At 34.1% G+C, this 26,553-nt stretch overlaps 1 protein-coding gene across 2 annotated transcripts in view; it reads right to left on the minus strand.

The window, feature by feature from the left end:
* The window catches only part of LOC131159398 (histidinol dehydrogenase, chloroplastic-like), a 218,626-nt gene extending 192,702 nt beyond the window's left edge, over positions 1-25,924 (minus strand). Inside the window, exon 1 of one of the 2 annotated variants that reach the window (XM_058114277.1) lies at positions 25,546-25,924. The gene's annotated coding sequence lies outside the window, so the exon portion shown is untranslated. The remainder of the gene's footprint in view (positions 1-25,545) is intronic. The other variant, XM_058114278.1, reaches the window with a different exon arrangement.
* Between the last annotated feature and the right edge of the window lie 629 nt (positions 25,925-26,553).

Genomic DNA, 26,553 nt, shown 5'->3' on the forward strand with positions numbered 1-26,553 from the left:
GGTTGCCCCATCAAATAGCATCATCCACCCAACATTACCTTCCTTTTCTTGATCAATCGAATCAATATCTTGATCCGGGAAGTCAAACTCCATGGACTGGTAATCATTAACGGCCCTATCAGCCAAATATTCTGCTATAATGCTTCCTTTGATGGCTTTTCTCGTTACATATGTGATGTCATATTCAGTCAACAGCATTTGCCAACGAGCCATCCGTCCTGTTACTGCAGGTTTCTCAAAAACATACTTAATCGGATCCATTTTAGAAATCAGCCATGTTGTGTAATACAGCGTGTATTGCCTTAATCTACTAACCACCCACACCAAAGCGCAACACGTCTTCTCCAGGTTAGAGTATCTAGATTCGTATTCCGTGAACTTTTTGCTTAAATAATAGATGGCGCGCCCCTTTTTTCCAGACTCGTCGTGTTGCCCTAACACACACCCCATGGAATTCTCTGATACTACTAAGTACAATATAAGAGGCCTTCCAGGGACAGGGGGAACCAAAACTGGAGGGTTCAATAGATATTCTTTTATTTTCTCAAATGCTTTCTGACATTCTTCACTCCATTTTTCGGGGTTATCCTTCTTCAGCAGCTTAAATATGGGCTCACAAGTAGCAGTCAACTGAGATATAAATCGAGCTATGTAGTTCAATTGGCCTAGGAAACTCCTGACTTCTTTTTCGGTTTTGGGACTAGGCATTTCTCGAATAGCTCTTATTTTATCCGGGTCTACCTCAATCCCTTTCTCACTTACGATAAATCCCAACAATTTTCCTGAGGAAGCTCCGAATGTACATTTTTCTGGATTTAATTTCAGTTGACATTTTCGTAGTCTTTTAAATAGTTTCCTTAAGTTCATCACATGGCTATACTCATCCCGAGACTTAACAATCATGTCGTCCACATATACTTCTATCTCCTTATGCATCAAGTCGTGGAATAATGTTACCATGGCTCTCTGATAGGTTGCCCCTGCATTCTTTAAACCAAAGGGCATAACCCTGTAGCAAAAGGTGCCCCATAAGGTGATAAACGTGGTCTTCTCTTTATCTTCCGGGGCCATCTTAATTTGATTATATCCAGAAAATCCATCCATGAATGAAAACAGGGCATGTCCCGCTGTATTGTCTACCAGCACATCTATGTGTGGAAGTGGGAAATTATCTTTAGGGCTAGCTTTATTCAAGTCTCGATAGTCAACACAGACTCTCACTTTTCCATTTTTCTTCATTATTGGAACTACATTGGCCATCCACTCCGGATATTTGGCTACTTCTAAAAAACCAGCCTCAAACTGCTTCTGCACCTCTTCTTTTATTTTGATCAACATATCTGGGCGCATTCTCCTTAGTTTCTGTTTTACTGGTTTGCTATCTGGGTAAATGGGTATTTTATGTGTTACTAAGTCCGTATCCAAACCCGGCATGTCCTGATATGACCACGCGAAAACATCTTGGTATTCCTTCAAAAGGTTTATCATTTCGCATCTTTCTTTTCCTCCCAACAGTGCCCCGATTTTTACTTCTTTTGGTTCCTCATTAGTCCCCAAATTTATTGTGACCGTGGGGTCACTACTGGTTAAAGTTGGTTTTTCATCTGATTTCAACATTCTTTGCATTTCAGGTGATAAGTCAGTCTCCTCTTCTATTTCAGCTTCTAGGATTAAGTTTTCAAAGTTAACATCAATTTCTGGCTCCTGAATACTGGTATGATTATTTTCCTTATCCCTGCATAAAACAAAGGTAAACAATTCTTTGATAAATGACCCCATGATGCAATAAATGCGAAAGAAATGCATACTGGTTTTATTGATGAAAAAGACAAATGATCCGAGGCAATAATGTCCACGGATTACAAAAATAAAGCAAAATGAGCAAAAGCTATTACATGAAGGGAATTGGGTAATCAAAGGATGTCCAGTTCTGAATTTCTGCTCCTGTCAATGGGTAGATCCATCTACTCGAGTCATTCATATGGTCCCCTGATTCCAAGGCCAATATGCTCATCTGTTTCATTTCTTCCTCAAGAGTGACTTGATTGCCCTTTCGAAAGGTCTGATTCATTGGTGGGACTTCTACCCCCCATTTAGTACTTACTCTCCCTGTGCGCCTCTCGATCCGGAGCATTCTTTTCTCTTCTGCCTTCTTCTTATGGTCAGCTAAAGTAGGAGTATATCCGATGCCGTATCTTTCATTCATGCCTTCTGGTAACAATGGCATTGCGATGCCCTGAAGATACTTCCCCAACCCTTTTCCTGGGCAAAACCCTGATTTAATCATTTCTGCAGCCACCATACGTGTAGAAGAAGAGATCTGAGGTTGAGGGATAACAGATCCCTCCATTATAGTAAGGACGTTGATGATCTCAAACGCTCGGAATGAATCTTCATGGGCTTCTTCAGCCGCTTCCACATAGGGAGTGGAAGAAGATTTAGTAACCATTATGTCGGTTTCTCCATAAACACATACCAGTTTATCCCCTACTACAAATTTCACTCGCTGATGCAAAGAGGACGGAACTGCCCCAGCATTATGTATCCAAGGCCTTCCCAAGAGACAACTGTATGAAGGTGTAATATCCATGACTTGAAAAGTGATATTGAAGGTTACGGGTCCAATCTGAATAGGGATGTCAAGCGACCCTACTGACTCTCTTCGTGTCCCATCGAAGGCACGCACCACCAAATTGTTTGGTGTCACGTAAGAAGGATCAATGGGTAACCTCTGCAGTGTAGTCATTGGCATAACATTGAGGGATGACCCATTATCTATCAAGACTCGAGACATCATATGATCCTTACATTTCGTGGATATATGCAACGCCTTGTTGTGCCCCTGGCCTTCTGGCGGAATTTCTTCATCAGTAAAAGTGATGTAGTTGGAGGCCGCCAGACTTCCGATCACATGATTGAATTTATCAACGCTGATATCTTGGGGAATGTAGGCTTGATTTAGGACTTTAAGTAATGCCTCCCGATGGGTCTCTGAATTTAGTAGAAGCGACAAAACAGATATGTGAGCCGGCATTTTCTTTAGTTGGTCCACAATGTTGTACTCGCTATGCTTTATTATCTTCAGGAATTCTTCAGCCTCTCCGTTGGATATTGGACTTTTCACTGCCCTATCTGGTTCCCCTGCATTCTGTCGATTTGTTTTAGAGGACTCTGGCATATACACCCTACCACTTCGAGTTATCCCTTTTACCCCTGCTATATTGCTGGCGCTTCCTTCGACATACGCTTCACATTCATATTTCCAGGGTACTGCTTGGTTACTCTTGTATGGGAATGGCCTGGGAGTAGAGATCACCAAGCGAGCTGGTGCTTCCTTTGTGGGAAGAGCCTTGTTCATGGTAGGTATGAATGGTTGATTAGTGCACTGATGATATACTGGCCTGTTTTCCCCAACGACTGCAATCTCTCCACTTTTTCAGGTACAACCAATCTCTATAAACTTGTTATCCACCATCTTTTGCAAAAACTTTCTAAAGGTTACACACTTTTTCACAGATCTTCCTTCTTTACTTTGACATAAACAAAGTGCATTAGTGGGGCAAATGGCCTCCTGCCCTACCCGACCTGCCGCAACAAGTTCATTGAACACCCAGTCTAAAGACATTCGTTCAAAATCCACCTCATTCGTCCCTTCTTCTATCATTCCGACATTGCTACCTCCATGATTGGGCAGAGGGTTCCCTTGAATTCCTGGTTGTTTATCATCAAATGCTAGCCATCCGGCTTCTCTTAGTGTTTGAACCTTATTTTTGAATGCCCAACACCGTTCAATAGTGTGCCCGGGAGTGTTAGCATGATATGCACACTTGGCTTCGGGGTCATACCATTGCGGAAAAGGTGCCGTAATGACCATTCCAGGAATGACTGAAACTAAGTTCCTTTCCATCAATTGTGGGAATAATTCTGAGTATGTCATTGGAATAGGATCTATCCTTCTCGTATTTCTCTGGATGCCTCTATCATGAGTTCACACATTCGGTTGGGTGGGCATGGTCCCGGAAGGAACAACTTGGGGTCTACCTCCTGTATGAACTGTCTGATTGACAGAGGGTTCGAAAGCAAAATTCCTCCTAGCCCCTGAGCCATGCTCTCTTTGATATTGTTGTCTTTGAACCATCTGAACCTCTTTTTCCTTCTTCTTGCTTGTCCACTTCTTGCCTAGACCAGTCTCTGTACTAATACTTTTAGTTCTCCCGACTTTGATGGCCGTCTCAATCCTTTCTCCGGTAGAAACAATGTCCATGAAGTCATGGGGGGTTGCTCCTAAGAGATGCCCGAAGTAAGGATCTTTCAAGGTATTCACAAATAGGGAAATAGCCTCCCTGTCTTCCACAGGAGGATTGACTTGGACAGACATGTCCCTCCACCTGTATGCATATTCTCTAAATGTTTCGGCGGGCTTCATTTGCATACTCTGCAAGGTCATACGATCGGGTGCCATTTCTATAACATGGCGGTATTGAGCTATAAAAGAATTAGCCAGATCTTTCCATGTGCGGATCCGAGCCCGATCTTGTTGAATATACCACCGGATGGCTGCCCCTGTCAAGCTGTCTTGAAAGCAATGCATCATTAGTCTCTCATTATCGGAATGTGCAGCCATTTTTTGGCAATACAGGCGCAGGTGAGTTCGAGGACAATTAGTTCCATTAAATTTTTCGAAATCTGGTACTTTGAATTTCGGTGGCAAAGTGACCTTTGGCACGAGGCACAAATCATTGGGATCTACAGAGTCGAATGTATTGGATCCCTCAATAGCTTTCAGGCGTTCCTCGAGTACATCGTATCGACGTTCAGTTTCAGATCTGTTCATCCCCAGATCAGAAGCTACTAATGGGGGGGTCCCCACTGCTGGAAACCCTTGAGCTGGTACATTAGGAATGAACGGGGGTATACTTGGCATTGAACCCTCCATGACGCCAGGTATTGGAGCTGACGCTTGTCCACGCACTGGGGTAAATCCTGGAGGATGAGTAGGGTCCATATCTATTTCCAGATCATTCTGCACTGCTTTTCCTTTGTTCGTCAACAATTCTAGGATCTTGCTCATTTTTTCATTCAATTCTTCTTGTCCTTGCTCTATGCCCAGGACTCTGCCTTCCAACTGTTCACTCATTTCTTTTGCCCTTCTCCGGGTATTGTATTGATGCGTGACAGTCTCAATGTTGCTTGCTCAGACGAATTCTGTGGCTAGGCACTGCAAACCAAAACTTTCCCTTTTTAGAATCGTGAATGCATAGATATGAATGCATGAAATGCAATGGTCTTTTCAAGACGTGTAAATTTCACAAATATGAAACATATGTATGCAACCTAATGCACTCCAATCAAGGTTCATGGAAGAGATCATCATCATTTTTAGAAAATAAAATCTGCTTTTCATTAATAGAATCCTTTCATACAATAACAAATCCAACCGAATATTAAATCAAAATCTGCTCATGATTGCACAATCTCTGCATTTTGCTGTGTCGACTTTTTATGCAAAGCCCGAAACTTGGCCTCCCAGTAGTCCGCTTTCATTATGCACGGCTCAATCTTTTCCAGTACTTGATTATACTTGCTTCTCTGCTCATCCCCCTGCCTCTCCAACTCTTGTATGTAGAGCGATTTCTTTTTAACTTCGGTATGGGCATCTTCTAACATTTGAGATTTCTGTCCAAGTGCTGCTCGAAGCCTTCGTCTTTCCTTCCTTAGAGCCACGACCTCTTCTTCTGATTGTATGTACCGAATCTTTTGTCGCTTGATTTCTTTGCGATAGACAGAGACTAGAGCCTCCTTTTGCTGATTCCCCACTTCTGCTCTTGCATCTCCTTTTTCTACTGGGCATGGATCCCCTTGTGGCTTCAATTGCATGCATGCGCTTGGTGATTTAATATGTTCAATAACGATTTCTGGGATTCTTTTGAGTTGGGGGTTTACCCGGTTTTCTCGCCATGCTTCATAATTTCCTTGGACTGTGGCAATTCCATCACTCGGGTCTATTAGGTTCACATGCTTCCATGCCACCATAAATTTTCTAATCTGGTTTCGAGTGTCTCCTGTTTCATATGCAAAGTCTGAGTCAGCCAATCCATGAGTCATAGGCACAAACTGAGATGCCCCCAATTGCCTTCTGACCATCAAAGGGGCATATGCTATCCCTCCCCATGGGCCTAGTAATGGAACCCATGGAAGATTTCCACACCGATATATCATGTTAGAGCGGACCATCCATGGCGCCAGCCAAGTTACCCTTGAGTCGATCAAGCCACACATTTTTGTGTTCCATTTAGATTTATCTAACTGCTCCTTCAATTGGGTATCCTCAAATTCAGCCAAAGGGATTCGGATCATTGAGAAAATACTACGGAAGCCCCCTTTGTTAGACGATAAGTGACCTACCATCCAGACATATAACAGCTGCACACAACATTTTAAACGTTCTCTCCTCCTAATTCTGCAGTTGTTGAGTGATCTGAAGGTTTCTGCCAGGATGCCTTGAACGGGATTAATCCCGTTACGTACTTGTGCTACAAACGAAACAGTAGCTTGATCGATCATGTTTAGTTCTTTTGGAAAAATGATCAAACCGTAAATAGCTAATGCCATCATATGTATTTGAACCTCTTCTTTTTCTTCTTTTTCGATTATTTCTTTCAACTGCTTCCAAGAGATTTTCCTTACTTCTGCACCTCCCTCGGAGAATGTTTTCTGGATTTTGACCCCGACAGCATCGTACATCTCCTTCACGAACGAAACACTAGCATCATGCACATAAGGTTTGTATGGTGTCTGTAACTTGACTAGATGCAAAAGCGAAGTATACTCCTCGATGGTTGGTGTCAAGTCGATACCGTTCATTGTAAAGCAACGATATGGTGGATTCCAGAACTCGACCAGTGCTTTTATGGCAGGGATATTTACCGATACATGCAACAAGAAACCAATGTGCCCATATGTTTGAGAGAATTTTAAACGGCGTGCCGGGGTCCATTCCTTCCAAATGACTTTTAGCTCATCTAACGGATTGGATCTTATGTTGATGAAAGTCCGGGCTGGTAGTTCGATGATAGATTTCTGAGTAAGACTGTCACCCCACTTGTTCTGTTGACTTTCTGAATATTGTTGTACTGTGGACTCAATCTCATGGTAAGCCATTGTGTTCTCCATGAATGATTCAGATCTCTTATAGAACCTTGATGAAGTAGACAGGATGCCTATGTGAATGCAACATGTTAGTAAAGGTATCATACAACTCAAAACAATGCATGCGGTCATGACACCAAACTGAAAATAATGAAACTTATATCCTCCACCCGAGGTAGACTTATATAAAAGATTCTCCAAGACTCTATCTTATGCATGGGGTGTTTATGCATGTGTGTACTTAGTGCACAAATACATGTCAATAGGGATATTAACATGTATGTGACCTATCGGGCATGATTACGTGTGAAATTATGCATGAATGCATGGATGCAATGTAACCTAACTAACTACTTTGTTAGCTTTCTAGGAAAAGTCCCACTAACGAGAGATTTCAATACAATCATTGCTGGGCCACAATTTAAATTCAACTCTTCCCTCAATCGGTCCATGTATCTCAGATTCTATGAAGGGTCAAATTATGATCTGAGATTGAGGTTGACCCAGGTTGGTCAACCCATTGGATTTGTTTGGTGCGGACTTGTGGACTTTAGTGTGCACTTGGGCCTCAAGTATTTTAAAATATGGGCTTCAATATACTTCATGATGGGATCAGGCCCTAATTTTAAAAGGATTTGGGCTTGGATTGTTTAGAAAATATGGGCCTGGATTTTTAGGGTAATAAGGCCGAAGCCCATTTATGGAAATCTGGTTTTGACCCATTTTGAAAATCAGGCCTGGACCGAGTTTTTACTTAGGAAAAGGTTGAGCCTATACTTGTTATTTCTCAAAAAAATTGGGCCCGAGTTATTTGAAAAGGGTTGGGCCGACCCATATTTTAAAATGCTTGGGCCAAGTGCTCCATTTTTTTGAAAGGATGGGTCTTGGTCTCATTATTGGGCTTTTTCAGAATACTAACTAAGTAGTATGTATGTCTAAATGTATGTCAAATGCATGATATAATACAAAGTATTTCACATATATGCAACACACTATTCATGGAGAATGATGTGGCTCTTGTCCCAACCTAGGGTAGGTACGTATGTAAAGGGTTCTTCATGACTCTACCCTAGTTAAGGAAGACTATAGACAAGTATGTGTGGGTAGGTTCTAACCCTATTGACAAAAAGTTCCCAGTTTGGAATTTCATCCTCCCCCATTGGGGTCCGGATAAAACCCATACTGAGTGGAGTGGTTCGCGGGTCCCATCAAGCTCTGCCACGAAGGGACTGACGCTATTACACTCCTATCTAGTCCTAGTAAGGAAAGCTCGGGTATAGAGCGTGAGAGTGTGTGAATTCAATTTTTTAACCTAATCCCGCTATCCCCACATTTATTCACATGCTATAAACAATATGGAAACAAGATATCTACCATTAATATATATATTCAAAAGACAAGGAAACACAATATATGCAATTAATATGTTTATTCACAAAAATTTGGAGACAAAAAATAAGGAAACAAAAATTTTTTTTTTTTTATTAATTAAGGTTATTCACAAATTATGGAAGTAAAATATTTATGATTAATCAAGGTTATTTATGAATTACTATATTTGCAAAATAAGGAGTAATTAAAAGATTTATTAAATTTAAACTTGGGATAATTTTCAATTAATTAATGGCTCGACTCTCTACGTCCCCAGCTGAGTCGCCAAGCTGTCGCGACGTCCCGGGAGCGCGCGTGCCCCGGGCGGCGAAGTTAAAAATCATTTTAATGTTTTCAGGAAAAATGTGAATATCGGAGTCGCCACTAACCTTTAGTGCGGTTAGAACACATGATTACTACCCCGTTAGGGGTAGAATCGGTCTACGTTACCAGACTTGGGCTCGGGAGTTCGGTTACGCGAGGGGAAGGTACTAGCACCCCCTACGCGCCCGTTCTTACGAACGGTACCTAATTAATTCGAAATTATCCCTAAGTTAATCTAATAAGCCTTTAAATTACTCCTTTTTATGACTTTATAATTACACGTGAAAAATAAATAAATAAATAAATATAATATAATATATATATATATATATATATATATATATATATATATATATTCCCTCAGAGCTTAAGGTACGTAAAGCCCGAAGGCTCATACCCCGCAATAAAATCATAGGGATAAAAGATTGAAAATAATCATAAAAATAAATAATAATATACAATAATAATAATGATAATAATGATAATAATAATGAGAGTAATAATAATAATAATGAAAACAAATACGATAATAACGTTAATAATGATAATGATAATATTAATAAATAGTAATAATAGTAAAAATAATACTAATATTAATAGTGATAGTACATAATACAATAAGGATAATAATGATAATAATAATAAATGGTAATAATAATAATAATAATAAAATAATAATAATAATAATAATAATAATAGATAACATAATGGTAACAATAATAATAATAACAATGATAATGATAATAATAATAATAAATAACAATAACAGTAATAATTATAATGATATTAACAGTAATAATAATAAATATTGTTAACTAATAGTAAAAATAATATACATATTTTAATAATATTATATTTACCTTAATATTAACGCACTATTAAAGATATGCACAAGACACCCATATGTAAATAATTAAAGAAACAAACCGATGTTAAGATTAAAATATGGAAACTAATGAAAAGGGCGAACTTATGGAAACAAGTTACTTCCTAAAATTAATATGAACCTATATAGTACGGCCACCAAAATTAATACACGGCCCTAAGTATACAAATATTAAACATAAAATGAATACAATAATGACAAACACCCTAAATACATGGAACAATGAATATGGCCTATTCAAATAAACACGGCTAAAACCCTAAATATTAATCAGACCAAAACCCTATTAATCATACTGCTTCAATATGGCCTATAAAATAAAATAAAAAAAACCTTAAATATTAAGCATATAACATGAATATGATACACTTTATAATATTCAACAACCAAAAACTGTTACATTTAAATATTAAACAATGGAACTCTTACCTGCACATTTAAAAAAAAAAATATCCTACAATAATGAGAACGAACCGATTAGTATTTGAAATAACTACCAAAAAAAAAAAATATACACAAATATCCCCACAATAAAATGAAACACGTGGAAACAATATTAGTATTTTAACACATATATAATAGGAGCCTAGATATGAAAATTAACTGAATACCAAAATAAAGAATATATTAATATGCACACACAATAGATTTTTAATACGTACTCACATGCAAAATAAAAGAAAAGAGAGAAACAAAAAATAAATAAATAAATAAAATAAAAGCAAAAAAGTGAACTTTTGAGACTCAAAATAAAACCCATATACTTATATATATAAACCCAACTAAATGTATAATAAAAAAAAAATTTAAACTTTACATGTACATGTATATATATAGACATATATATGTGCGTGTGTGTGTGTGTGTGTGTGAGTATACTTACTGTGGGTAGAGGGACTAATAGAGGGGACTTACCGGAAGGCTGTCGTGGCTGGAGATTCCTGTTGGTGCTGTGGCCGGCATGCAGAAATAGGAGGCAGGGGGCTCACCGGGAGTTGCCGAGAGTGGAGGCTGCTGTGGCTGGGGAAGGGCTCGCCGGAGATGCTGGTCGGATGGAAGCTGGGCTGGGGCTGTTGTGGTGTTGGCCGTGAGGTAGCCTGCTGCAGAGCATGGAGGAGGGCGGCTGGGAGGGTGGCTGGAGTTGCAGGAGTCGGCTACGCTGGAGTTGCAGGAGGAGATGGCGCGGCTGCCTGCTGGTGTCTCGGTGGATAGCGGCAGCGACGGAAGTAGGTGGCTGTGCTTGTTGGGTTCGGTGGTGATGACGAAGCAATGAGGAGATGGCTCCTGCGGTTGCTGCTTGTGTGTGCGGATCCCAGGGAGCTATGGGCGAGGGAGAAGGAGAAGAAGAAGAAGAAGAAGGTTTAATTTTGTGTTTTTTTTTTGCTTTCCTCCTTGCGGCTGTGCGCTGCCCCCCCCCTGTTTGAAGAGAAGAATAGGTTTTTTATGAGCAAAAATTAGAAACCCTAAATCTTCCCTTTCCTTTTTAGTTTATGGTATATTTTCTTTTTGGAAACAATATATATGAGAATAATTATTAATATGGTAATAATAATAATAATAATAATAATAAGGTAAAAATATATATATATATATATATTAAAATAATAATAATAATAGTAACAACAAAGATAATGAAATAATAATAATAAACAATATAAATAAAAATAAAAATAAAAGTAATAATAATAATACTAATGAAAAGATAAATAATAATAATAATAATAAACAATATAAATAAAAATAAAAATAAAAGTAATAATAATAATACTAATGAAAAATAATAATAATAAATAAGATAATAGTAATAATAGTAATAAAAATACTAATGATAAAAATAATAATAAAAATACTAATGAAAATAAGAATAGTAATAATAATAAAGTACTATTAATAATACTAATGATAATAATAATACAGAAAATAATAATAATAATAATAATAATAATAATAATAATAATAAAAATATATATAAATAATAATAATAATAATAATGATAATAAAGATAATAAAAATAATAATAACTACAACAATAATAATAATAATAATAATAACCGAAATAATAATAATAATAGTAATAACAAAGATAAATAAATAAAATAATAATAATAATAATAGTAATAATAAAGGTAAACATACTAATAATAATAATTAAAAATAATGTCAATAATAATGAAAATAATAAATAATAATAATAATAAAGAATATAAATAGAAATAAAAACAAAAGTAATAATAATAATAAATGGGATAATAGTAATAATAGTAATAAAAATACTAATGATAATAAAAAATAATAAAAATAATAATGAAAATAATAATAATAATAATAATAATAATAATAATAATAATAAAGTACTATTAATAATACTAATAATAATAATAATACAGAAAATAATAATAATAATAATAATAATAATAAAAATAACAAGATTAGTGAAGATTAATAATAATAATAATAATAAGAATAAATAATAATAATACTAATAATAATAAAATAATAATAATAATAGTAATACATATATTGGGCCTGGGTAAAAATGGGGTGTCTACAATTATTATTTCCTTATTTTTATTAATATTATTTTATTATCACTATTATTTCATTATTATTATTATTATTATTATTATAACTATGATTTTTATTGTTGTTATTTATATTATTATTATTATTTTTATTTTCACTATTATTATTATTATTAATTTTTTTCCTATATTGATATAAGTAATTTATTATTATTACTATTATTTTATTATTATTATTTATTTTTATAAGTAATTTATTATTATCACTATTATTTATTTATTTATTATTATTATTATTATTATTTTACTGATAATATCTTTATTATTTTTATTATAATTATTTATTATTATTTACTATTTAGTATTATTATTATTATTACCTTATTGATACTTATATAATTATGATAATTATTATTATTATTATTTCCATTTTCATTATTACCATAAGAATAAAAGCATAAAAAAAAAGAAGAAAAGAAAAAGAAAATAAAATCAAAAAGGAAGGTTTTTTTAGGGTTTTTCCAAGTTTTTTTATATAAGGGGGGCATGCACACGGCCAAGAGGGGGCGCAGCGGGGGCGCAAAGCCAAGAAAAAAAATAAAAAAAAGCCTACCTTTGATTCTGCTTCTCCGGCTGCTTCTTCTTCTTCTTCCTGCCAGCCCCTCATCTCCGGCCACCTTGCTCCCAGCCATCACCCATACACCAGCAAACCCGGCGCACGGCCGCTGATAGCACCAACCACCCGAGACTCCCTCCATAACAGAACAGAGCCCCGAGCTCCTCTGCTGCGCAGAGCACCGCGGCCAGCCTCTTCTCCAGTAGACTCGGCGCACGGCCGCACCCGTCGCTGTTCACGGCCACGACCCCACGACGCCGCAACCACCTTCTCCGACAGCAGTATCCGCATTCCTGCTCCGTCTTAACCCAGTTCGGCAACCCCAGGAGCAGCCTTGACCCGCCTCCACCCTCTGCAGCTATCTGCAACCGCAGATCTCTTCAACCCCAAGAGCAGCCTTGACGCGTCTCTGTTCTCTATGTAGCCACCGACGACGCCGTCGCCGCTTCCAGTCCCAATTCTCTGGCGGTATCCCCCCTCGGTAAGTACCCACTGTAAGTACCTCCCCTACACAGCACATGCACACACACGTGCACCCATATTTTCTTTATTTTTTATTTATTTTTTTGTGTTTTCTTTCTTGTTGTTTTTTTTTTTTTTTTTCCTGTTTGGTTTATTTCTTTGTTTTTATTTATTCTGATGTTTGGGTTTCATTGTACCTGCAGGTAGCATGCTTAGGTTGTGTTTATTACATATATATATATATATATATATATATATATATATAAAAGGATTACCATTCCTTTTACAGGGTTTTTATATTTAGTTTAATATTTAATAGTCATGGTAAGTTTTTTTATTGCATTTGTTATATAGGTTGATTGTTTTATTATCATTGTTATGAAATTTTTATAATTGGAATTTGTTTTGATATTTATAGTTTAACCTTTTGTATTCGTGGAATTATTAATATTCTTTTTGTAGAATCCTTAATGTTATAGTATGTGGTTATATGTCTAGTATTCATGTTGCATGTTTTATTATTGTTACAACTATTTTGATGTCCAATTGTCGTATTTAGGGTTGTTTGTTATTATTGCATGTTTAATATTTATGTATTTAGAATGTTTGTTATTATAGTACTTATTTATGTAAGGGCGTTATTGTTTGATATTTATATGTTTAGGTATGTTATATATATAATGTTCACAATAGGGTTATATCCAATATTAGAGTTTAGGGTTCACATGTAGGATTGTTATTATATTTTTTGTATAGATTAACTATTATTGTTGAAAGGAGTATATTGTTGATTTATTTTAATATTAACTTCCCCTGTTTAGGTTTTGTTGTATTTGTTTGTTAATATTCCTAATGTAGGTAATCATATTTATGTTAACATCTAATGTTCATGTTTAATCATAGTTATATCATATCATTAGTATTTTAGAATTTTAATCACATTGTATAGCATGTTAGGACTTTAGTAGGTTAGTATTTTAGTTGTATTATATATAGCATCTTAGAATTATAATTGTATTTAGTATTCTAGAATTTTAGCTATATTATATGTTTAGTATCTTAGTATTTTGGTAATATCGTGTATTTAATATATTAGAATTTTAATTACATTATATTTGGTAAGTTAATATGGTATTGTTTATTATGGTATTTTTTCATAGTATATATGGTATTAGAGTATTTTATTATTGATATTCTTAGTATTTTAATATATAGGGGACTATTTATTATAGTATTTTTAGTGTATTAGCATATATATAACTTATTGGGATATTTTGAGTGTTTTAATATATAGGGTATTACTTTTTGTAGCATCTTAATATATATGGTATTTTATTACCTATTTTAACATTTGGAACATTTTAGTAGTTGCTAATTATCCTATGATCATATATTAAAACCTCCCATACTAGTACTTTCGTACTAAAAAATTCTATACGATTTTCAAAATATGGGAGTGTATTTTATTAAATATTTTTGATTTTTATCCCTATGATTTTATTGCGGGGGTATGAGCCTTCGGGCATCACGTACCTTAAGCTCTGAGGGAATATATATGTATATATTATATTTATTTATTTATTTATTTTTCATGTGTATTTATAAATTCATAAAAAGGAGTAATTTAAAGACTTATTAGATTAACTTAGGGATAATTTCAAATTAATTAGGTACTGTTCGTAAGAACGGGCGCGTAGGGGGTGCTAGTACCTTCCCCTCGCGTAACCGAACTCCAGACTCCAGTTCTGGTAACGTAGACCTACTCTACCCCTAACGGGGTAGTAATCATGTGTTCTAACCACACTAAAAGGTTAGTGGCGACTCCAATATTCCCATTTTTCCTGAAAATATTAAAATTGATTTTTAATTTCGCCGCCCGAGGCACACGCGCTCCCGGGACGTCACGACAACTTGGCGACTCCACTAGGGACATTAGAACACATGATTACTACCCCGTTAGGGGTAGAGTGGGTCTACGTTACCAGAGCTGGAGTCAGGAGTTCGGTTACGCGAGGGGAAGGTACATGCACCCCCTACGCACCCGTTCTTACGAACGGTACCTAATTAATTTGAAATTATCCCTAAGTTAATCTAATAAGTCTTTAAATTATTCTTTTTTATGAATTTATAAATACACATGAAAAAAAAAAAAATAAATAAATATAATATATACATATATATTCCTTCAGAGCTTAAGGTACGTGATGCCCGAAGGCTCATATCCCCGCAATAAAATCATAGGGATAAAAATCAAAAATATTTAATAAAATACACTCCCATATTTTGAAAATCGTATAGAATTTTTTAGTACGAAAGTACTAGTATGGGAGGTTTTAATATGTGATCATAGGATAATTAGCAACTACTAAAATGTTCCAAATGTTAAAATAGGTAATAAAATACCATATATATTAAGATGCTACGAAAAGTAATACCCTATATATTAAAACACTCAAAATATCCCAATAAGTTATATATATGCTAATACACTAAAAATACTATAATAAATAGTCCCCTATATATTAAAATACTAAGAATATCAATAATAAAATACTCTAATACCATATATACTATGAAAAAAATACCATAATAAACAATACCATATTAACTTACCAAATATAATGTAATTAAAATTCTAATATATTAAATACACGATATTACCAAAATACTAAGATACTAAACATATAATATAGCTAAAATTCTAGAATACTAAATACAATTATAATTCTAAGATGCTATATATAATACAACTAAAATACTAACCTACTAAAGTCCTAACATGCTATACAATGTCATTAAAATTCTAAAATACTAATGATATGATATAACTATGATTAAACATGAACATTAGATGTTAACATAAATATGATTACCTACATTAGGAATATTAACAAACAAATACAACAAAACCTAAACAGGGGAAGTTAATATTAAAATAAATCAACAATATACTCCTTTCAACAATAATAGTTAATCTATACAAAAAATATAATAACAATCCTACATGTGAACCCTAAACTCTAATATTGGATATAACCCTATTGTGAACATTATATATATAACATACCTAAACATATAAATATCAAACAATAACGCCCTTACATAAATAAGTACTATAATAACAAACATTCTAAATACATAAATATTAAACATGCAATAATAACAAACGACCCTAAATACGACAATTGGACATCAAAATAGTTGTAACAATAATAAAACATGCAACATGAATACTAGACATATAACCACATACTATAACATTAAGGATTCTACAAAAAGAATATTAATAATTCCACGAATACAAAAGGTTAAACTATAAATATCAAAACAAATTCCAATTATAAAAATTTCATAACAATGATAATAAAACAATCAACCTATATAACAAATGCAATAAAAAAACTTACCATGACTATTAAATATTAAACTAAATATGAAAACCCTATAAAAGGAATGGTAATCCTTTTATATATATATATATGTGTAATAAACACAACCTAAGCATGCTACCTGCAAGTACAATGAAACCCAAACATCAGAATAAATAAAAACAAAGAAATAAACCAAACAGGAAAAAAAAAAAAAAAAAACAACAAGAAAGAAAACACAAAAAATAAATAAATAAATAAATAAAATATGGGTGCACGTGTGTGTGCGTGTGCTGTGTAGGGGAGGTACTTACAGTGGGTACTTACTGAGGGGGGATACCGCCAGAGAATTGGGACTGGAAGCGGCGACGGCGACGGCGTCGTCGGTGGCTACATAGAGAACGGAGACGCGTCAAGGCTGCTCTTGGGGTTGAAGAGGTCTGCGGTTGCAGATAGCTACAGAGGGTGGAGGCGGGTCAAGGCTGCTCCTGGGGTTGCCGAACTGGGTTAAGACGGAGCAGGGATGCGGATACTGCTGTCGGAGAAGGTGGTTGCGGCGTCGTGGGGTCGTGGCCGTGAACAGTGACGGGTGCGCCCGTGCGCCGAGTCTGCTGGAGAAGAGGCTGGCAAGGCTGGCTGCGGTGCTCTGCGCAGCAGAGGAGCTTGGGGCTCTGTTCTGTTATGGAGGGAGTCTCGGGTGGTTGGTGCTATCAGCGGCCGTGCGCCAGGTTTGCTGGTGTATGGGTGATGGCTGGGAGCAAGGTGGCCGGAGATGAGGGGCTGGCAGGAAGAAGAAGAAGAAGCAGTCGGAGAAGCAGAATCAAAGGTAGGCTTTTTTTTATTTTTTTTCTTGGCTGTGCGCCCCTGCTGCGCCCCCTCTTGGCCGTGTGCATGCCCCCCTTATATAAAAAAACTTGGAAAAACCCTAAAAAAAACTTCCTTTTTGATTTTATTTTCTTTTTCTTTTCTTCTTTTTTTTTTATGCTTTTATTCTTATGGTAATAATGAAAATGGAAATAATAATAATAATAATTATCATAATTATATAAGTATCAATAAGGTAATAATAATAATAATAATACTACGAAATAGTAAATAATAATAAATAATTATAATAAAAATAATAAAGATATTATCAGTAAAATAATAATAATAATAATAAATAAATAATAGTGATAATAATAAATTACTTATAAAAATAAATAATAATAAAATAATAGTAATAATAATAAATTACTTATATCAATATAGGAAAATAATTAATAATAATAATAGTGAAAATAAAAATTATAATAATAATATAAATAACAACAATAAAAATCATAGTAATAATAATAATAATAATAATAATAATAATAATAATAATAATAATAATGAAATAATAGTGATAATAAAATAATAATAATAATAATAATACAATGAGAAAGGACCCCTTACTCTATTTGGCTAGGGCAAAAATAGGGTGTCTACACTAACACTAAGTTGGTGCCAGATATGATTGATTCGTAGCCTAAATGAATATATCTTCCACAAAAGGTGTTGTCAACCATTTTGTCACTAGGATGCAGTAATTCGTATCTTGAGATATCTCAAAGTTGCACTTGCACCTAGGAGAGGTCTCTTATATCAAGATTAGGGTCACACTTATATTCAGGGATATACAACTACAAATTGGGTCGGTCACCTTCAAAGTATCCATGGTCAAGTATCATATCTTTGTTGGTGGTATTTTAGTTTCTTGGAAGAGTAAACAAAAAAACAAAAAAATGTGGCCGCCAAGTCAAGTGCTAAGTGTGAGTCAGAGAATACAACCATGGCTCACACTACATGTGAACTTGTGTGGCTGAAGAACATGTTAGAATAACTGGGTTTTCCACGTTCTCAGTCCATAGTTGATGTGTGATAACCAAGCTTCTACTCAAACTACCTCCAACTTGGTCTTTATGAGTGAACACAACAAATTGAAGTTGATTGCCACTTTATTCAATAGAAACTTATGCAAAAGCTCATTACAACCACTCAAACATGAAGTCTAATTTGCAGCTTGCTAATTTATTCACTAAAGCCTTGGGGGCGCTCCTGTCAAGTTCATTCGTAACAAACTAGGAGCAAATGATATCTATGATCCATCTTGAAGGGGATTGTTGATGGTTATTTTGGTCATTTAGCATTATTAATATGTGCTAGTTTTGTGTTGGTAAGAGTGAGTTAGTAAGGATATTATGGTCATTGGTATGTACTTGATATATATTATAAATAAAGGGGGAGAGAGACCTATCATTGTGATTAGGTCTTCCATTTTGCCCAATTCTTCAACAATGTCCATTGAAAAAATAAGGATTTCATTATTGAAATCCCCTGTCCAATCATGATTCACTTTTACCTAACACTAGCTGACATCTTCAAGATGTGATTACAACTAGCCTCATAAATTGCTTCAAAAGACACCTATTTGAGTATCTAAATAAAATATTTGGATAAAAAAACTGATTTTGTCAAAAACTCCTAATCCTACTAGGACCCAACTTGCTTAGGAGGCAGGGACTTCTAAGCCAGCCCATAATGGTAAAATTACAATTGTGACTCACTAAAGACTCCTAAGAAATTAGCCCATACATAGCCAAAAAAAGGAACTAAAAATTATGAAAAGTAAAACTCTGCTCCCTGAAAATTATTAAATGAAGATTCTGCCTCTGAAAATTACAAAATTACAATCCGCCCCAAAGTTTTGCTGCACCATTGACACTAAACAGCACTGCTAAAAGTAAAGTGAATCCTTCAAACTTTCATTTTTTTTATCCTTTTATTAGCAGCATCAAACTCGTGGTACTCAACAGTTTTGCAAGACATGTGCATCAAATAAGCATACACATAACAATATCCAAACCAATAGCTACTCTAATGGGAATTGTCAAGATCATTTGAATTTAAAGCAGATACTGAAATTAAATGGCCAAAATAAATGAAGTTCATTTCATTATTTACTACGTAGATCTCTGAATGCCCAATGAAACATGCAAACACGACATCAGCCAAGTAAAAATTCTAAAGCACAGAGGTTATGTTCAATTCGCAGAGTGTCTACACACACAAATAGAATAGAATAATATGGAAATGAAAAAAAATTGAATAGTGATGTGATAATTGAAAAGTGATTAACTCATTCCGAAAGTTTGTGTTATTTGGGAATAGTAGTTCCTCGTCTATTTGAGAATACACATTCCACCATTGTGAAATTTGGTAATAATCATTCTTTTTTCTTTTTTTATGTTATGGATAAAGAAAGGTTTCTGCATTGTAATTTGTTTTATGATAGACAACACATTTTCTGTTTTAAGCTATCAAATAAAAGTTCCTGCATTGTCATTTGTTTTAAGATAGAAAACAAATTTTCTATTTTAAGCTATCAAATCCTTTTATTATGATGATTACATTCGTACGAATAACTAGTCCACAAAACCAATCATAAAATAAGTCAAAATATTGTTGCAAAGAAATGTTTTACATACAAATACACATCCCAATCCGAGACAAAAATAGATACAAAGAAAGGAAGGAGGAACCACCATAGGAACTGAAACTCCGTGTTCAATCCAACATTTGTGACATATAATACAAAAATAAGCAAAGGAAAAGAATCATAATTTTTAATATTACACTGTTCGTGTCAAGAGGTTCTCAGAAATAGAAAGAAAATTCTTCACTCAACTGAGACTCATACAGAAAATAAATGACAAGAGTTTTCCATTATTTAGAAACCAAAACATAATAAAACAAAAGATGATACATTCGTTTAGTCCCAAACTGCCAAATTATAACAAACAGAGACAAACTTCACATCTCCAAAACATCCCTTATTAGAGGAAAAAGAAAAATGGAAATCAATGCATTAATTTGTGAGCCAAAACGAGAATTTAGTTGTATTAGATAGATAATCCTCTCAAAATAAGAGAACACTCATAACAAATTTGAACTTCTTTTCATGATTAACATGGAATCAAACATAAACACAGCAGTTCTGATTGAAGTGACTGACAATACGCAATAAAAATTATTAACAATCATACAAGAAACCCATTAAATAGAACACAACAAATTCAGTAGAAATATTTAAAAAGAGAGTTCAAGACTTCAAGAAAAAGCAAGATAACAGGAAGTACAAAATTCCCAACACCAACAAAGTAAGCAAAAGAGAGAACAAAAAACAAGAAACAGAGAAAACATTACAATGCAAATGACAATGAACAGAGAGTACCCCTCCAAGCTCACGATAGCTTGAGAGCGTCCGCCGCTACAAAAAGGGCGGGCCTAGAGAGGAGCTTCATGGGGAGAGGGGGGGAAGGGAGAGTCGGTTGCCAGCTAAAGGGATTCTCGCTTTTAGTTCAGGTTTATAGTGCTAATTTTGTGTGAGAGAGAGTGGGGAGGGAGTGAGAGTTTTTTCCCATTTCAATTTTATTTTAATTAAAATTACTTGACAAATAAAACTTTATTTCCCAAATTGATTTGTCTTGTAAAACGCTGGTTGAAATAGTATTTTTAACATGTTCCATCCAAGTGGCAAGAGGCCTTGTGATTACTCATTTTTATTAATAATATTTTATTATATTATGAAATAAAGTTTTTCCTATTTTATTCAAATTAGAAGGTAAGATATTATTAGGGGCATAAGAGAAGTAAACTAACATAATTAATTTAAATTTCAATAATGAACTTTTATTAGTAATTTACTTGGATTATAAGTCATGTAAATTACGAGCATATGTTATTATAAAATTTTGTAAATATGGAAGTAATTTTTATATTTGAATTGTTGGTGCATACTTTGTGGTGGCTTTACTATCATGTATTTCTACGTACGCAGGATTTATTTTAATTCAATAAAGAATGAGTTTTTATTTCCCATTTGGGGGGGTGATTGTCGGATTGACCCCTAATGAGTTGCATGCTATTATGTGCAAAGGGAGTCACATTTGTGGATCCTACTAGACTAGTGGTATTCACAAGGACATATTTGATGAGTTTGGTTGTAGATCCTGCTAGACTGGTGGTTTTCATAATGGCATGTATAATGAGTTTGGTCCCTCTTCTCTTAGGTAGATGTTATAGCTTTCAGTACACGAATAAATATTGCATGCTAGCATAATATTTATAAAACCTTTTAAGAATGTTTAGTAGTTGAAAACAATATACATTTTTTATTTTCAGTGAATTTAAAAAAGTAAACCGTGGTTTCTTAAACACTCTCTTATATTATAGTGATTTAGTAAGATCTTCTAAATTGTAAATAACTAGGCAGAATATGACACACTCACTTCTGCGTTCAAAATGAAAATTACATTTAACTGTCATGCAAATTAAAATAAATTTTGCACATGCATCATTAATGTACTCAAATTCACATAAGATGAAATAAAACTCTAACCAAAAAAAAAATTACACATTAACTCATTAAACATTCAATAACTATGAAATTAAATAAATGCCCTAACAATAAAAAAATTTTAGTATGAGGCATAAGACTTCAAAATCGAAACTAATTTAAATAATCATAGAAACTAACTACAATTCTTGCTCATGCTTCTATGATATCATAATTAATTCAGTCTTATGTAATAGATTTTAGAGGATGAAAATAGAACTAAAATTGTGTTTGGCATTTTTCTAGATGTTTTACATAAATCTATGAAATATAAATACTTCAGCGGCAAATAATCACAATATTTTATCACAACATGCATATACAAATTTATACATTCATACTATATCCAACGTTTTTAAAAATTTCAGCAAAGTCTCCTCTTAAAATTGAGTATACCCTTTTTTTTACCGCACTTGTTAAAAAAGACAACTTTCAGCGGGAAAAAAAAAAAAATCACACAGTTTTTTCATAACATTCATACACAAAATTTATACATTCATACTATGTCCAACTTAAAATTTCAGCAGAATCTCCTCTTAAAATTAAGTATACCCATTTCTAACCGCACTTGTTAAAAAAAATAACTTTCATTAGCAAATAATCACAATTTGTTCACAACATTCATACACAAATTTATAAATTTATACTATCTCCAACTTTTGTAAAAATTTCGATAGTCTCTTAAAATCGAGTATATCCATTTCTGACCACACATGCTAAAAATAAAAAACCTTCAATGGCAAACAATCACAGTTTTTTCACTACAACATACTACGCCAGCAGTATTTCCTTATCATGATGTTTATAATGTTAGTAAAGTTGTCCATATTGTTGGACAATTACATATACATATTAGGGAACAAGAAATAAACATTCTCAATTATATAGAAGTAATGCAATGGGACATGAAAGATAATATGTAAGAATGAAACTAATGTACAAAACAATATACACATAACTACATATACAACTATGTTGCTGCTCAAGTGCCACACGCAAGTCGTCTCCTTTGTCATGCAAGCTACCGTCTATATCCGCCCTCTTCTCACTGGTCATCCCCATCAAGTCTCCTGCCTCGTCATCGTCCTATACCTCTACCATCTCCGCCCTAAGGTACAGTATCATCATCCATATGAATCGGATGGGGGAGAAGTGATGTAGGACGGGGTTGGGTGACCTAGTCCTATGGGTTTCAACCCTCAACTAACACATACATAAGAAACACTTTAAAATAAGAAGTGAATCAATCAAACTTACACAAAATAAATCTTGCTTTGTCACACACGTTCAAGGATTTTAAAAAAGATATATAGTTTGATTTGAAATTCAATCTCAAAGGGCTCTTTCACGAAGGAACCAAGTAATATACTATGAAGAGGTTATTCGGTCATTCAAGAACATAAGTCAATGTTATCACAATAATATTCCCACAATTGACAAGCAATGATGAGTAAATGCTGAAAATTTAAGGTTTTGGGTGTCTACAGTCGACTGAGCTCAAGGTCAGTCACCTGTGGATTTTAATTTCAGTTTTCTAGGCTAGCATAATAGGGTCAGTTGACTGATCTAGTAGGGTCAGTCGACTGACTGAGATTTATGGGAAATACCGAAAGCTTAAATAGGGCAGTCGACTGATCTCTTTGAGGTCAGTCACCTGACCTGCGACAGGACTGAAAAATTAAGCTAGTTTCAAGGGTTTTGGTTCAGCTGGGGCTTATGAAACTTTAATCAAAGGTTCTCAAATAAGTTAAGCATGTTTTAAGAACAATATTACCGTGGGAAAACGCTGGATAACTTACCAATGCTCGTCACGAATCTGAATCACAACCAAGAAATCCTTGAAATTGTATTTGAGCAAGTGAAGGTGCTGCTGTGTGTATGAACTTGCGTGGGAGGATAGGAGGTGGTGAAGAAGTGCTGGATAAGTATTGGTCTCACACCAACTGATCTCCGAGGAGAATGATGTAGCCTCACGCCACTCAATCACTTAGATCGGACAAAGCTTAGAGCTTCAACAAGACAAAGTCTTTCAATATTTTATTTCTCAAATCTCTACCGTGTTTCAGCTACTACAATCGAAATATATAACTTAGAACAAAGAGATAAGACATTGACTCACTTGCACTCCCCATACAAGCATGGGAGACAACTCACTTAACTCACACAACTTACAAAACTTGCATTATTATTTCTATTAACAATTTCCAGAGTTTCATAAAATGATTCCATGATTTATTACTAATTTCCAACATTCTTTAAAATTGAAGTTGAATTTCCCATCAAAATTTTTATACTTTTGAAGCTTATAAAATTTAGTCGAGATTGAAATGTAAGACCTTGCCCTAATCTAGGCTGGAAATGGGCACTACATATAAACGAAATATATTGCACTACTGTGGGACAGAAATAGGCATCCAAATGTATTTTCACTCAAAGAGTGAAACACTAAACTAATTCATAGAGATCAGTTTTAAATCATTGACCATGAATTGTTACAAGCAGGTCTCCTTCCTAGTGGTGCAAGCTCCAAAAATGGACCATATGTGAAGAAATGTGTATTTGCCAAGAATTCCTTAGATCATAAATATGATTCGCTAATTATGTAAAGGAAAATTTATGATGGTCTAGTGATGTATACAGCTAAATTCGCCCACTTTTCTGGCAGAGGGTTATATATGGCTGAGGAGCTAATAAATTAACATTATTTGTATTTTTTATATCATTATATTCAAATTTGATACCGCATATGCAAGCTAGAAAATATCATTGAATACCGAAATCATATGAACATTAGCACAGCTTCCCAAATATGAAAAAATAATTATTTACAATAGTCCCCAAAGAGCAGGCGTAGATCTCAATCCCAAAATTAAGTATTTATGTTTAAAATGAGTTCATGTTTGCCAAGAGGGAAACTGTATTGCAGCCTGCAGACTCGAATTGAAGTCATGTTTAAACTGAAGTATGTTTGCTGAGTGTCGATTCAGGAAATAAAATTCAGAAAAATGATGGTCCGCATTTACAGCAATTATATTATATCAAGTTTCTGATTTGTACTACACCAAGTGAAGCAATTAAGCAAACACTTGGCCTGCATAAGCTCAAAACCAACCCATTGGAAAACTAACAATTCAAAGTTCAAATTCATTCCCAACAAACAAATTAAAATCTCAAACTTAACGAACTCCAATCAGAACGCAGAAAAATTAAAATACCAACTGATCATGCTATAATGTGGGTCCATCCTCAACCAAAGAAAATAATATAAAATGAAGAGAGAGAGAGAGAGAGAGAGAGAGAGAGAGTAAATTTTTTTCTGTGAATCTTCATAACTGTGAACGTGACAAACAGGTGATAGTGTCGACATGTTTTAACAAATCGTTAAGCAAAATATTCGAAGAAGAAGAAGAAGACATTGAATGGCTTGCCTAGTATTAGCTGAAAACAGTGAAGGAGATTGAGACGCGTACTGCAGCGGCTGTGGACTACTGAGAATGGGAGATGTTGGCGAGAGAAGAGCGAGAGGCAAAGGGAGACTGCTCCGGCGAGAGCTTTGGCCCGAAGAATTTTTTAACATTGTACATGTCGCGCATGACAATTTTAAAAGAGTTAACGGCAGTTAATATATCGTTAAATTCAAGGTCTTGCTATGAGAAAACAATTTTTTTTTTTTTTTAAGAGCAAAGAACTCTCGTGAGATTTTAAAAAATTGCAAAGATCTCTTTTGAGTTTCTAAAATTTTAGAGACTTGCTTGAAATTTGTAAAAAAGTTACAAACTTTACCTTATATTTTGCAAAAAAGACAATTTTTTTATGAGTACTCCGTGTCTTTTTGATAAATGTTGAAAAAAGTATGTAATATTTTTTAAACTTTAAGCGATGTTACTAACATTTTATGAAACTTCATGGGAGGTGAGTATCTTTTACCCTTCTTCAATTAATTAAATTTTTACATGAAATTTTGAATTTATCTTTTTATTATTTTCTACCAACCCTTTTGAGTGATAGTTATTTATTACCTATAAGTATAATGTAACAAAATACATTCATAAATAAATATTTTTTCAAAAAATATTATATTTAAAAAATTATAATTTAAAGAAAAATATTATTTTGAAGTAATTATGGGTAGTTATGGACTTAAGGGATACTTTTAAAATATTTATGGGTAGTTATAGGATATTTTTAAAATATTTATGAGTAGCATAGGAGCATTTTTTGAATATTTTTTATTTGTCATGGGTCTATTGGGATCCTAAAAGTCAGGCCAAAAAAAATGAAAATCCCCCTTATAATAGTAGGATATAATTTTTTGAAAAAAAAAATCAAGAAAAAAAAGAATAATGGAATCTAGGAATAAAAAGTAAAAATTATTTTTCTCAACTAAACAAACATTTCTATGCCTTAAATGTACTTAATTTTTCAAAGAAATGAAC

Source organism: Malania oleifera, chromosome 7 (assembly GCF_029873635.1).
Source record: "Malania oleifera isolate guangnan ecotype guangnan chromosome 7, ASM2987363v1, whole genome shotgun sequence".
Lineage (NCBI taxonomy): Eukaryota > Viridiplantae > Streptophyta > Magnoliopsida > Santalales > Ximeniaceae > Malania > Malania oleifera.